We start from the raw sequence: 13,601 nt of genomic DNA, 5'->3' as shown, positions 1-13,601 counted from the left end.
GAAGACATCCAAATGCTATATTAAGAAATCCACATACTATATGAAGAAATTCACATACTATATTAAGAAATTCACATACTATATGAAAAAATCCACATACTATATGAAGAAATCCACATACTATATTAAGAACCCCACATACTATATGAAGAAATTCACATACTATATGTAGAAATTCACATACTATATTAAGAAATCCACATACTGTATGCAGAAATCCACATACTATATTAAGAAATCCACATAATATGTTAAGAAATTCACATACTATATGCATAAATTCACATACTATATTAAGAAATTCACACACTATATGAGAAAATTCAGATACTTTTGGAAGAAATCCTCATACTATGTGAAGAAATTTACATACTATATTAAGAAATTCACATACTATATTAAGAAATCCATATACTATATGAAGAAATCCACATACTATATTAAGAAATCTACATACTATATGAAGAAATTCACATACTATATTAAGAAATCCACATACTATATATAGAAATCCACATACTATATGAAGAAATTCACATCCTATATTAAGAAATCCACATACTATATGAAGAAATTAACATACTATATGAAGAAATTCACATACTATATGAAGGAATTCACATACTATATTAAGAAATTCACATACTATATGAAGAGAGCAACATACTATATGCAGAAATCCACATACTATATGCAGAAATTCACATACTATATTAAGAAATTCACATACTGTATGCACAAATCCACATACTATATTAAGACATTCACATACTATATGCATAAATTCACATACTATATTAAGAAATTCACATACTATATGAGAAAATAAAGATACTATATGAAGAAATTCTCATACTATATGTAGAAATTCACATACTATATCAAGAAATCCACATACTATATGAAGAAATTCACATACTATATGAAGAACTCCACATACTATATGGAGAAATCCACATACTATATGAAGAAATTCACATACTATATGAAGAAATCCACATACTATATGCAGAAATCCACATACTATATTAAGAAATCCACGTACTATATTTAGAACTCCACATAATATATGAAGAAATCCACATACTACATTAAGAAATCCACATACTGTATGAAGAAATCCACATACTATATGTAGAAATCCACATACTATATTAAGAAATGTTTTTTTCAACCTGTCTTATCGTGTACGTTTCTCATAAGGTCTTGATCAATACGAGTTTGCTTCAATATTCCTTATTTTGTGTCATCAAAATTTGCAAGTTTCTGTAAGAGCAGTATAAAGGGTATATTAACTGTTTCCTTTATCTGTATAAACCTGAATTTATTTACATTTTACACATATTACGTTCATCAATATGCAATATAATTATTTTTGGGGTTATGTTCATGTTAAATGTTCATTATATTCTTAATTATATTGTTTACACAATTATCATATCGACAATAAACGCACATCAAATAATGCATGTAAAAAATAGATTTTATTTTAATGGAGACATTATAAAAATATTTAACATGTATTTTATTTTAATGCACGTTTAAAAGTTCAATAAATAGTTACTATTTTCTTGTCGAATCGAGACCCACTGCATATTAAGTCGTGTAAGAATCTAACTTTATCAATTTTATTCAAACTATACTCGCACAGCTACTTTGTCGAACAAGCCGATGTTAGCCGAGTAAATTATATAGTTTAGAATAGAAGCGATGATAAAATTAGGTGCCGGACAAAAGAACTACCATAATCCTTATACTGGTGCATTATGAATTGCCAGTGAAAAACTACAGGTATGCAATTCATTCTGTAGACACTTATTCCGGTATTATAATGAACTATTTTTTTAAGAATACCTAAAAAATTATAAATAAAAAATAATACATAAAATAAAGAAACATATTTAAGTTGTATACCTGCATTTGGTTCAATATGGTTCAGATTTTATGATGTGAAAACATTGAATTTGATATTAAAATTGTAAAGTGTTTTCTATTTGTCAGTTATTACAAAGGTTACCAGAGTCATTTAAAATTTTTCCAAGACAAACATTACATTAAAACGCGTTCGGTATGTAAAATTGGGGAACGCATTTAATTTCAAATTCCAAAACTCTTTTAGGCGAAGAAAGACAAAACAAAAACAAAAAAAACAAATTAATACTGACCCTACATTTTATTCGTGTTACGAAACGTTGCCGCTAACGCACACAAATATTCATAATTATGACAACGCTTACGCTTGTGTTAAAGATGAAAACAATTTAAAACGTTACAAAAATAATAAAAAATGTGTGTTTTAGGCATATACAATTTCGAGTATTATGAAGTAGATTGTCGCTATTAGATGGGAAATACACACACAGGCTGTATTGATGCAATATACTCAGCTCATTGCTAACATTCGAAAGCGACAATGGAAAATAAATAATAACATATACGTTAGTGCCTCTACCAAAATGATAAAAATGTAATTATTCCACGAAAGATTTTTATAACACTAATTTCAGCGTCATCTATAATATAAATCTCACCTGTCTGTTTGAATGTATGTTTTTTTTGTCTGCATAAACCTTTCGCCACAGGCGATCGATTTCCACGCCATTAATAGCGTTTTGAAGCCTTACGATTCCGCCGACAAATATCCAAATATTGGCTTAAAACATTAATTGATTCACCTGTAATTAGGCACATTTATACAGGTAGGGGTCGTTTTTCTTTCGCCGATATTATTGAAAGCCATTCCCTGTTTTTGATTGACTTTATACATGCCCAGTTTCGGTTTGGTGATGGATGCAGTAGCAAAGACATTATTTTTTACCACGTTTCTTTCCTCTCGCGCGGTACAGATCCGGGCCTGCCTGCGTGCCTTCTCACAACACTTTTTTCGGGCTCAACACACACTTTGAAACTCCCGGGCAACGCCGGCCACCTAGGCTAGTACAGTATAGAGCAGTATATGATGACACAGATATTTTATAGTTTATATAATAAGATAATGTATACTTTTTCTCAATACGACTTACTTAAGTACAATAAGACGCATCACACAATACATTAAACATCTCCGAAATGGATGTAAAGTGCCGATGTAAATGACTTAATAGACTGTGGGATTTATATTACAACTCACGAGATATTCTAAAGTGAGTATGACAACTGAATAAATTGGTGCATGAATTCATGCAAATGAGTAGAAATTTGAATCAAATATTTCATAATTATTCAGTTGCATAGACATTCAAACAACGTTTAATAAACAGCTGTTAGTGCAGGTATACTGATTAAATTCTTTTCTGTTGAAAATAGTGTAGATCTATCAAATCGTAACGCAATGCTTTGACAAGATTTAATAACAATGCAAAATGATGTAATGTTTTCAAATATTCGGGTTCCGGGATATACAATTCATTTAAGAAAAAAAATTAGTTAGATCAATAAATGATGGCACTTTGAAACAAATCAAGTAAAGAATGACCGATTTCAAATACAAAAAAATGCCCTACACTGATGGTAAATGTCATGAAAGGTAAACAAGAATCTCAAATTCTTGAGACAAGAAATATATCGAGATATCATAGGAATTTTATTTATTTAATGCTGCCAAATCGTGTTCTATATTTTACACATTACCAAACTCCGACGACCCATTTTACATGCTAGCAATTAAAAATGTAAGCTTGACAAAACAAATGATTCATTACCTTTTAAAGACGAAGAAAAACATAAACCTTATTAAAATTTGTACATCATCTGACATTGATAAGATTTTTTTTCATATTTGGTATTTCGAAAATAAGACAGATTGAAGCCATATCCCTGGATATTGTTTCAAAGGGTAAAAAACAGGATGTTAGTCTGCTGACAATTTGTTTAAAATCCAGAATAAATTAAAGACTCCGTAAGAACTAATTGGAATGAGCATGCAAGTATACTCTTGCTACTGATACGTAATATTTCGGAAAACATCTAAAATGTAGATATAAAATTAACTGTATAAGAAAGTAAATTAAAATGGAATCCATTTCCACGTAGAATTAGAGAAAATATAGCCGATATATTTACAAAAATAGGGGAGCAATCCAACTAAAACGTTTTATATCTAAAACTCCATATGTAGTACATAAATGTTGAATGTTATATAACCCTAACCCTAACTCCATATGTAGTACATAAATGTTGAATGTACTGAGCTGTGCGAGACCTTATATAAGAGACTGTTAAATCACCCAAACCAATTATATCAATTAATGAGTCGTGTATAAAGATTTAATTTTTAGTTATTTTCAGAAATTCGACTGAACTAATCTTATACATTTTTTTAATAATTTATTTATGCTCAGACTAATGTCGGTAAATTTATCCCAACTTGCTTACTGCTGTCATATCTGAGTAAAACTGATATCGTACAATTTACTGGATTAAAACTCCGCGTAATTCCGTCTTAATTCTGGCATAATATGTGCTTCACCATTCTTACAGATATTGCTATTTTTCTTACACTTTATCACAATAGCAATCAAAAGGTAGCTATTTTATTTACTATTCAAAACATTTCCAACACTAAATGCTCTCAGAAGCACTAAGATCCGCCCGATCTTAAAATTTAAGCAACGTCTATTTACGATCTGTTTTTTTTTATCGTAAACTCGCTGCTAAATAAAGAAGCTTACGTTACATAAACTCCTCACACTATTGTTTATGAGTAATTCCTTCCAGACATTGTAAAATAGACTTTCATGTACAATGAATTGACTTTAATGAAGTGTTAAACATGTAACCGAGTATTATTTAATACATATGGTTTAGCATAGATCAACTTCAAGGAAATATCAGACAGTTTATTAAAACAATCAAATGTATTATGCAGAAAACGTTAATACAAAGGATCAAATAAAATATGAATGAACTAGTATTATATATAGAAGGACTATATAAGTCAGCCATTTAAATAAGCTGGTTTTCGGCTAATTAAATAACATCAAAAGTTTGAAATAGAAAATGAATACAACACTAGTGAAATAACTAGTTAAACAGCTTTTAGCCTTAAACTTTACATATAATATAAATAGCGTAATGGTTAGGAGCCTTGACTGCCATACAGACAGTCGGGTTTCAATCCAGGCTTGAGGTGGTTGCCTGTCTAGCCGCACTGATGAGCTGTGAAACAGCGAAACAGTACTGTATGTGGATGACTATATATATATATATATATATATATATATATATATATATATATATACTCAGAACAGAGTGCAGGAGGAAAGAATATGAAGAAGACAAATAAAAAGAGAGTTGAGGGGCGAGGGGATATAGAAAAAGGGCAATGAAGCAGATAGAGAACTATTTTTCTTAATCAATTTTCATAACATATAAATATAGGTCAGCTGATGTAAACCCGACCCAGACAGAAACTTAATTCAGATTTATTTATCTAAAATTTTGAAAGAAGTTAAAATGGGGGAGGGTTTTTTTTTTCTGATTGTTTAATAAATAAAAGTAAGCTTATAATTAAAAGTGTACGCATATACAGATATACATTTATAACTGAATATATATATATATATATATATATATATATATATATATACATGCATGTACGCACATATCTAAAAGTGTAGAATAGAATAAAATAAAATAATGTGAAATATTATTGATAAAAAATCGAGACTAAACTAGAAAACCTACTCACAAGCAATATGGACACACACACACATGTAATTATACAAATACATAGCTGTATATATGAAGGTATATTCCCGTATGTATATGCATATACATATATATGCATATATATATATATATATATATATATATTTATACACACACGCATATACACACAAAAATGCACGCACACATTACTTTTGAAAAAAAAAACGTACATAAAGATAGATAAACGTCAGGGTATGTATACAGTAGCTCTTTTATTCTAACAAAAACGCTCTTTTATTTAAAGTAAATTTAAAAGATTTAAATGGAGGACTAAGTAATTTCGATTTGGTTATATTTGAATTTTTTTATGTTTACATAAGGAAATAAGGTTTCTCTTAAAAGTCAGTGAGTTAATACTTTAGGAGGAAGTAATTATACTCATAGCTACAGATATGCAAAGGTGATTATATATATATATATATATATATATATATATATATATATATATATATATATATATATATATATACACACACACATAGACAGGCCGCCTTCAATATAATGTTTTAATTCATGCTGTTTTAAGATGGAGTATTATGGAGCAAATTGTCTATAAATCATTATGTCGCAGCTAATATATATATATATATATATATATATATATATATATATATATATATATATACATATATATACTTGTGTTTATATATATATAAATTTATATATATACATTTGTATTTACATAAGCAGTAGTGTGTTGCTACACAGTCATGAGCATGTTTCAGTCTACTAGTATTTACTAACTCGATACCTCATCAGGCAACAAATCTTATTTTCGAAAATTCCGTTTTCAAAGGGAAAGGTTTACTGCCAAATTTCTTTAAAATAAACAAAAAGTGCAACTTTTCCTGAAAAAAAACTTTCACCTAACAATTTATGGTAAAAAATTAATCTTTTTTGGTGGAAAACATTATAGCTTTTATTGATAAAACAAAATTGAAAAAAAAGTAAATAAACGAAACAAAATTGAAAAAAAAAGTAAATAAACGAGCAACATGCAATTTTTCTTGAGGAATGTGTTCCATTTTAACAAACTGAGCCACAGCAACGCGTGACCGGGTACAGCTAGTATATATATATATATATATATATATATATATATATATATATATATATATATATATAAAGTAACTTAAAATAAAAAAATGGTTTCACTCCCTCCAGAAAAACTGGAAAACAAGTCATTAAGCGTGTCCCACAACAGCACACACCCACTCACACACACACACACACATATATATATATATATATATATATGCATGCATACACACATATATATACACTAGCAGCCAAAAACATGTGGCAGTCTCGTTCTTTTGTTCAATTTCTCCAGAATATTCGGGAGATTACAAATAAACTTATACACAGTAAACATGTCTCTGGCCTTCGGGACAAGATCAAAGTGTAGTATCTGTTCTTCAGATGCTGCACTTCTATTTCTTGTTCTCTTTCGGTGAAGGAGAAATCCTTCACGACTGAGACAATTTTTATTTTTGTACCTTTTCTCCACGTTAAAAAACGACCCTGGTGTCTAACTCTGTCCCGTGGGGAGGCATAGTAAATAGGTACACTTCATTATAAAGGATAGAAAATATTTATGAACATTTTATTTTTTTAAATTAAATTGGCCTAAACCGTAGGACCATGGAAAGGAAAATATTTATGTTGACTGCGTAGTCAGTTTTTCAATTTTTTTACGTACGAAAAGGACGAATAATCAATTGCATCTCTTTGTAGTCATTGCAGTCGGTTCCACCATCATTATGACAGATGAAAAAAAATCAATTATATATACACACACACATACACACACACACACACATATATATATATATATATGTATATATATATATATATATATATATATATATATATATATATATATATATATACAAGTTAGGAAAGCATTTCATCCAAGACATGACAATTGCGAAACAAAATGTTTTTACTATCGGCTTTAAAAATAAAGTTACAAGATTCAATTTGAAATTTATTTATCTTCAACGTACACTTTTATACATTTTAAAAACTAAGGTATAAACATATAATACCTGGTTTTGTAAAATTTATAAAAGTGCATTTTGAAGATAAACACATTTAAAATTGAATCTTGCACCTTTATTTTTAAAGCCTATAGTAAAAACATTTTGTTTAGCAATTTTCATACATTGGATGAATTGCTTATCTAACGTGTATCGTATCTTTTTTAAGAATATATTTTATTTCATTTACTAATTTAGATTAAAATGATGAATGTGGATTTGCGTGTATTTATAAAAACTCTCCTACTCTCTATTTCAGTTTGTATTTCTCCTACCACCACGACTCATTTTTGAACACCCTCTTTGTATTATTACAGGTCTGAATATCCTCTCTGTTTCAGTGTGTATTTCTCCTCACACAACAATTCTTTTTTGCAACTCTCTCTTTGTCAGACATGTCTGAATAATAAGACAATGTACATTTTTTTAGCAAAAACTTTAAAATAACTTTAATTATTTTTTTAATTTCTTTCAGAATAGAAAATCTTTATGATTTTATAAGGAACATATTTCATAAAGGTTTCATTAAATATATTCAGTAGATAACAAGAAAAATAGCGACGAAAATTTCAAAAGGACTGTATAACTCGTTACGCTACGTATTAGTCCTCGCCAGTGAAAGTCTTTGTTATTGTTATTCTATTATTATTATCATTATTATCAGCTCACATTGAGCTTTCACACAAGTCAGCAAACGATCTGATTGAATGGTGTTCTCTGGAATCTGAATGACAACAAGTCTCCGCAGACGTCCAGCTCTCTCCTCCTCCTCCAATAGCATTTGCAAATGAATTAGCATCATCGCAACAGCCTCTTACCATTGATTTCTCGCTGGCAATTTCCATTGGTTTATACTGGAATTTGAGTGGCACTAAGCCTCCCCAAGATCCAGTTCTCTTCGCACTTATCAAGCGGAGGTCTGGCTAGTGCTCACTCCTTGGTCTTTCCATTCTCCTTGACCCGTCTCGTCTCTTTGGTATCGCTGTTTTGGGGAGGAACGGTGGTGAAACAATAGAGAGATGCATGATGGGAGGGTGTAGAACATTTAGATCTGCAGCTTTGGGTTTATTCGTACCCTGTAACTCTTCGTTGTATTGTCTTGTGTTATTCTCCACATTAAAGGGTTTTCCTTAATATTTTAGCCGTTTTCCTTATCGTTAGGCGTTGTATTTTTGCAGCTATTCCTCTGATTCTAATTTCTGCCATTCTTTTTTCCAGGTTTTTCGGGTTTGCTCCTAGTGATCCTACTATTATCGGTACTGTTTTGATTTTCTTAATCATCCAAATCTCTTTGAACTCTCTGGCTAGTTCTGTGTATTTGCTTCGTTTCTCTTTTTCTTTCATACTCACTCTATGGTCAGTTTGCACAGCAAAGTCTACGATTTGACAGGGTTTCTCTTTCTTGTTAATTATTAAAACATGTGGTCTTCTTGCTTGGATGGGTTTATCCGTCTGCATGTCCATGCCCATAGGGTTTTGATGTTCTCGTTTTCGAGTGCTGTTCCGGGTTTATATTTGTACTATTTATCCGTACGCTCAAAATGAAGCCGGTTGCACAATTCACAGTGCACCGCCCTCCCAACTTGGTCATGCCTGTTTTTTTTATTCCTTTTGGGCCTGTTTGCTGCATTCAGTTACTATATGGTTTATCCTGTCGTTTCTTTGTCCACAGAGTATGCATTTGCTGTTGTCTTGTTTTATCGATCCTTGCTTGGATATGGATAGCTCTTATCGATTTATCTTGTGCTGCAGTTATTAGGTATTCAGTTTCTCGGTGTATATGTCCTTTTCCCATCCATGTACAGGTGTTTTTGTTATTCCCATATTTTGTAATTCTTATGAATTTTCCGTGGAGTTGTATCTCTTCCTATTTCTCTTTCCTCGTTTTGTCATTTCGCTGTCTTTTTTTCTGTTTTGTTGATTTCCTCCGTATCACTCGCTGCTACAATTATCCTGTCAGTGTTTTGCATTATGTATTTTTCTAGTTCTTTTTTGTGTCCTTCACACAATCTTCTATAGAGATCAGTCCTCTGCCGCTGTCTTTCCTTTTCACGTAGAATCGATCAATATCATCCTTTGGGTGTAGTGCATTATGCATGGTCCTGAGTTTCCTGGTTTTCTAGTCGAGCTGTCTATGTTCTTCGTTTGTCCATCCTATAAACCGTCCAGAATATCTCACTAGTGACACTGCCCATGTATTTATACCTTTTATTAGGTTTCTGCTATATAATTTAATTTCCAGGAGTTTTCTTGTTCTCCTGAGGTATTCCTGTTCAATTTTCTCTTTCATTTTTGCTCTGATGGTGTCGACTTCCAGAATTCCCAAGTATTTATAGTCGTCTTGTTCTCCTATTGGCCTCATTTCTGTTTGGTTAGTTAGTTTCATGCCTTCTGCCGTTTCCATTTTTCCCTGTCTTATATCTGGTACTACGCACTTTTCCATTCCAAATTCCATTTGGATATCTTGGCGGAAGATCCTGGTAGTCTCGAGCTCCTTTTCGGTCCTTGTAAAAAGTTTCAGATCGTCCATATACATCAGGTGGTTAATTTTTTCCTCTGTATTGGGACCTTGTATCCGGCTTGGCACTTTCTCAGAATACTACTCAAGGGCATCATGGCTATGATTAACAGTAATTGTGGTAATGACTCTCCTTCGAAGATACCTATTTTTATATTAATTTCTGTTATGTGTTGACCATTTGCTTTAAGGTCCAGTCTCCATGTTTTCATTGCATTTTCTATTACATTGGTGATCATGCTTGGTATTTTAGACATTTTTAGGCATTCTATTATTTATGCTTGGGGAATCCTGTCGTACGCTTTTTTGTAGTCGATCCATGCCATGGCTAAATTTTTCCTCTTCCTTTTTACCTCCTTTAGGATCTTATGATCAACATATAGCAGATCAGGTGTTCCTCTTTTCCCTTTGTGGCATCCTTTATCTTCCTCGGAGATGAGTCCAGCGTTATTCAGTGAGTGGTAGATTTGTTCCCTCAGTTGTTCTGTCAGTATCTTCCACATGGTGGGTAGGCACGTCATTGGCCTATAATTGCTGGGGACTGTTCCTTTCTCCGTGCCCTTTTGTAGCAGTGTTGTTCTACCTTTTGATTATTATTATTATTATTATTATTATTATTATTATTATTATTATTATTATTATTATTATTATTTCAACCATTTTGTGTCCTGCTCTTCCGCGCGAGGACATATATATATATATACATATATATATATATATATATATATATATATATATATATATATATATATATATGTATATGTATATATATATGTGTATATATATATATACATATATTTATATTATTTGAGTGTATTAGTAACCTATGGTCGCTACAAATAGCTATCTGTTTCAGTCAATGAGGCTTTAACAGGCGTAACCGGATGGGGAACATCTCAAACCTTATACACACACACACACACACATATATATATATATATATATATATATATATATATATATATATATATATATATATATTCTGTTTTGTTTAAATGCTAAATGCTTTTGTCACTCGCTTTTTTCTAATGCTACGAACACCAATCGTACTTGGGTATTTCAACGAAGTAACGGCAGGTATTAGTTCCGGGTATCCCCGCCGACTAAACTTTTTCTTAAATTATCGGCAATGTCGGTCCGTACTGGGAGAGATAGTAACGTATGGTATTTCCTGCAATCTCGCTTGTAGCGCGGAAGGTTTTATGGGCGTTGAGGCTGAAATGGAGTAAGGATTTGAATCCTATGTTTATCAGAATATGATCACACTTTTAAAGCACCAGTTAAAAGTGAAGACCAGATTGTATAGAAAAAGATCACAATGCTCGGAGTTCGAAAAACAGTTAATTAGAATAAAACTTGATTGTGAGAAGAGTAGTCTCGTACGAGCACCTTCTTCCCTCCATACACATGACACACGCGGTTAAATGTTCTGTATTATCGCATCATTTTACATAAGTTTTTTTTATACTTTAAGGGTCTAAGCTTGTAGATTGAATGCGCTCCCCTATTCCTTGTAATAGTAAATCTCTATAACATTCACAAGCCTGGCTTCTTTCCTCCCTGGGCGTTATCTCCATTTATGTGCATTCGGTCCTACTATTATATAACAGCTTTTTCTGTGTCTGTAAATTCCTTTACAGGCTAAAACGGCTAAGTCGATGTTTTTCAAAGTTTCATACAAATATGCATTATGTGTCTAAGAATGTTCTTAGCTACTTTTTGTACCGGAATGCCTCCTATGATTTTACTTGTGCTAATGGAAAATTATTGGACCTGCATTTTTGGAGGTTACCGTCATTGGATACCTTACCTTTCACCTGACTATCCATTCTCGTGAAATCACGTTTTTCTCCCCCATATTCCCTCTGCTTCATTTTTGGTTATCAATTAAGATCATTGACCTACTCGCAGTTTAATCAAATAATTTTGTATGCAAAATCCGACCCCGCATTTTGCTAATTCCCACCCTCTGATTAGAAGGAAAGTATTTCTTCGAAAATCCGCGGATTAAGGACTATCCACTTATTAAGTGCGTCCTTTTCAGATTAAATATGACAATCTCTTTTTCAAAGTGTTTTTAACATGTTTTATTAACTATATGTGCTTCTATGTATGCATATATATATACATATATATATATATATATATATACAATTATATATATTTATGATAACTTGATGACTTATGTCTATCGATTGAAATAGTTTTAATACTAACATTTATGGATGAACGAATTAGTTAATTTATAAATAATATACATTAAATTAATCATTTAATAATATTAAGTGAAAGGCATTGAAACTGTATAAACGTTATTTATTAGTGGGATGTGGAAAGTAATGTTAATGGTATGAATGTTAAAAAATAAAAATAGGAATAAAAATAAGTAAGTTAATACATCGGTATATTTCTTCTTAGCGCGATAACTCTATCATACCATTAAAAAAATAACTTTAACTTTTTACGCTTAAGAAAAACAATTTTTAATCTCAACCAAACGTAATTGTAGATTAAGAATTGACTGATACAAAGAAATATTATTGAAATAGTAAAAAAAAAATGATTATGACAGTCATGTGAATTGAATTATGTATGGTTTCAGAAAAAAATAATAAATTATTTAACATACACCTAAGAGTTAATTGTTCTTTTTTAGTTTGGTTTAGTTGAGTTTCTTATATGCGAACATATTTAATAGTTTATAATCAATTGATGTAATTAAATAAGTATGCATATATAAATTAGAATTAATCAATTTACTAATTATTAAATAGAACATTTCAGCATAATATTCATTAATTAATTTAAAAAAATGACTGTACGCATAGGTAGGTGAAGTGACTTTATTTTTAAAATGCAAAATGGCGTAATGGAAACATAGTTCAAAGATTTTGCACCTTCTCTTCCAATTTTGGAGTTAAAGCATGACAAATCGCACTTTATTTCTTTTTGACGAATTGATTGTAGCTATTCCTTCTGATGCGTTAAGGGCGAAATAGCTTTATTGATTAAAATAATAATTAGATATTTGATTTTGCGCTAGGGAAGCAGATACTGCCAAGAATCGTAAATGTCAACTGAATTAAAGGAATAAATTGTAAGATGGCCAACATCATGAATATCGGAATATAATTTACTCACTATATGGCTCTGTAATTTCATTGAGTTTCTTAAATAAGGTGTTATGTATATTATAAGAAGGTCTACTGGATATATATATATATATATATATATATATATATATATAATATTCACAATGTGAGAGATAATATAATAATTTCCACAGCGTTTGTGGGTGTAAATATATAACCTTACTTCAATTTTTTTTTAAT

Source organism: Euprymna scolopes, chromosome 4 (assembly GCF_053919585.1).
Source record: "Euprymna scolopes isolate OS-2025 chromosome 4, ASM5391958v1, whole genome shotgun sequence".
Lineage (NCBI taxonomy): Eukaryota > Metazoa > Mollusca > Cephalopoda > Sepiida > Sepiolidae > Euprymna > Euprymna scolopes.
The sequence above is the reverse complement of the archived record's forward strand: the minus strand, read 5'-3'. Positions refer to the sequence as shown.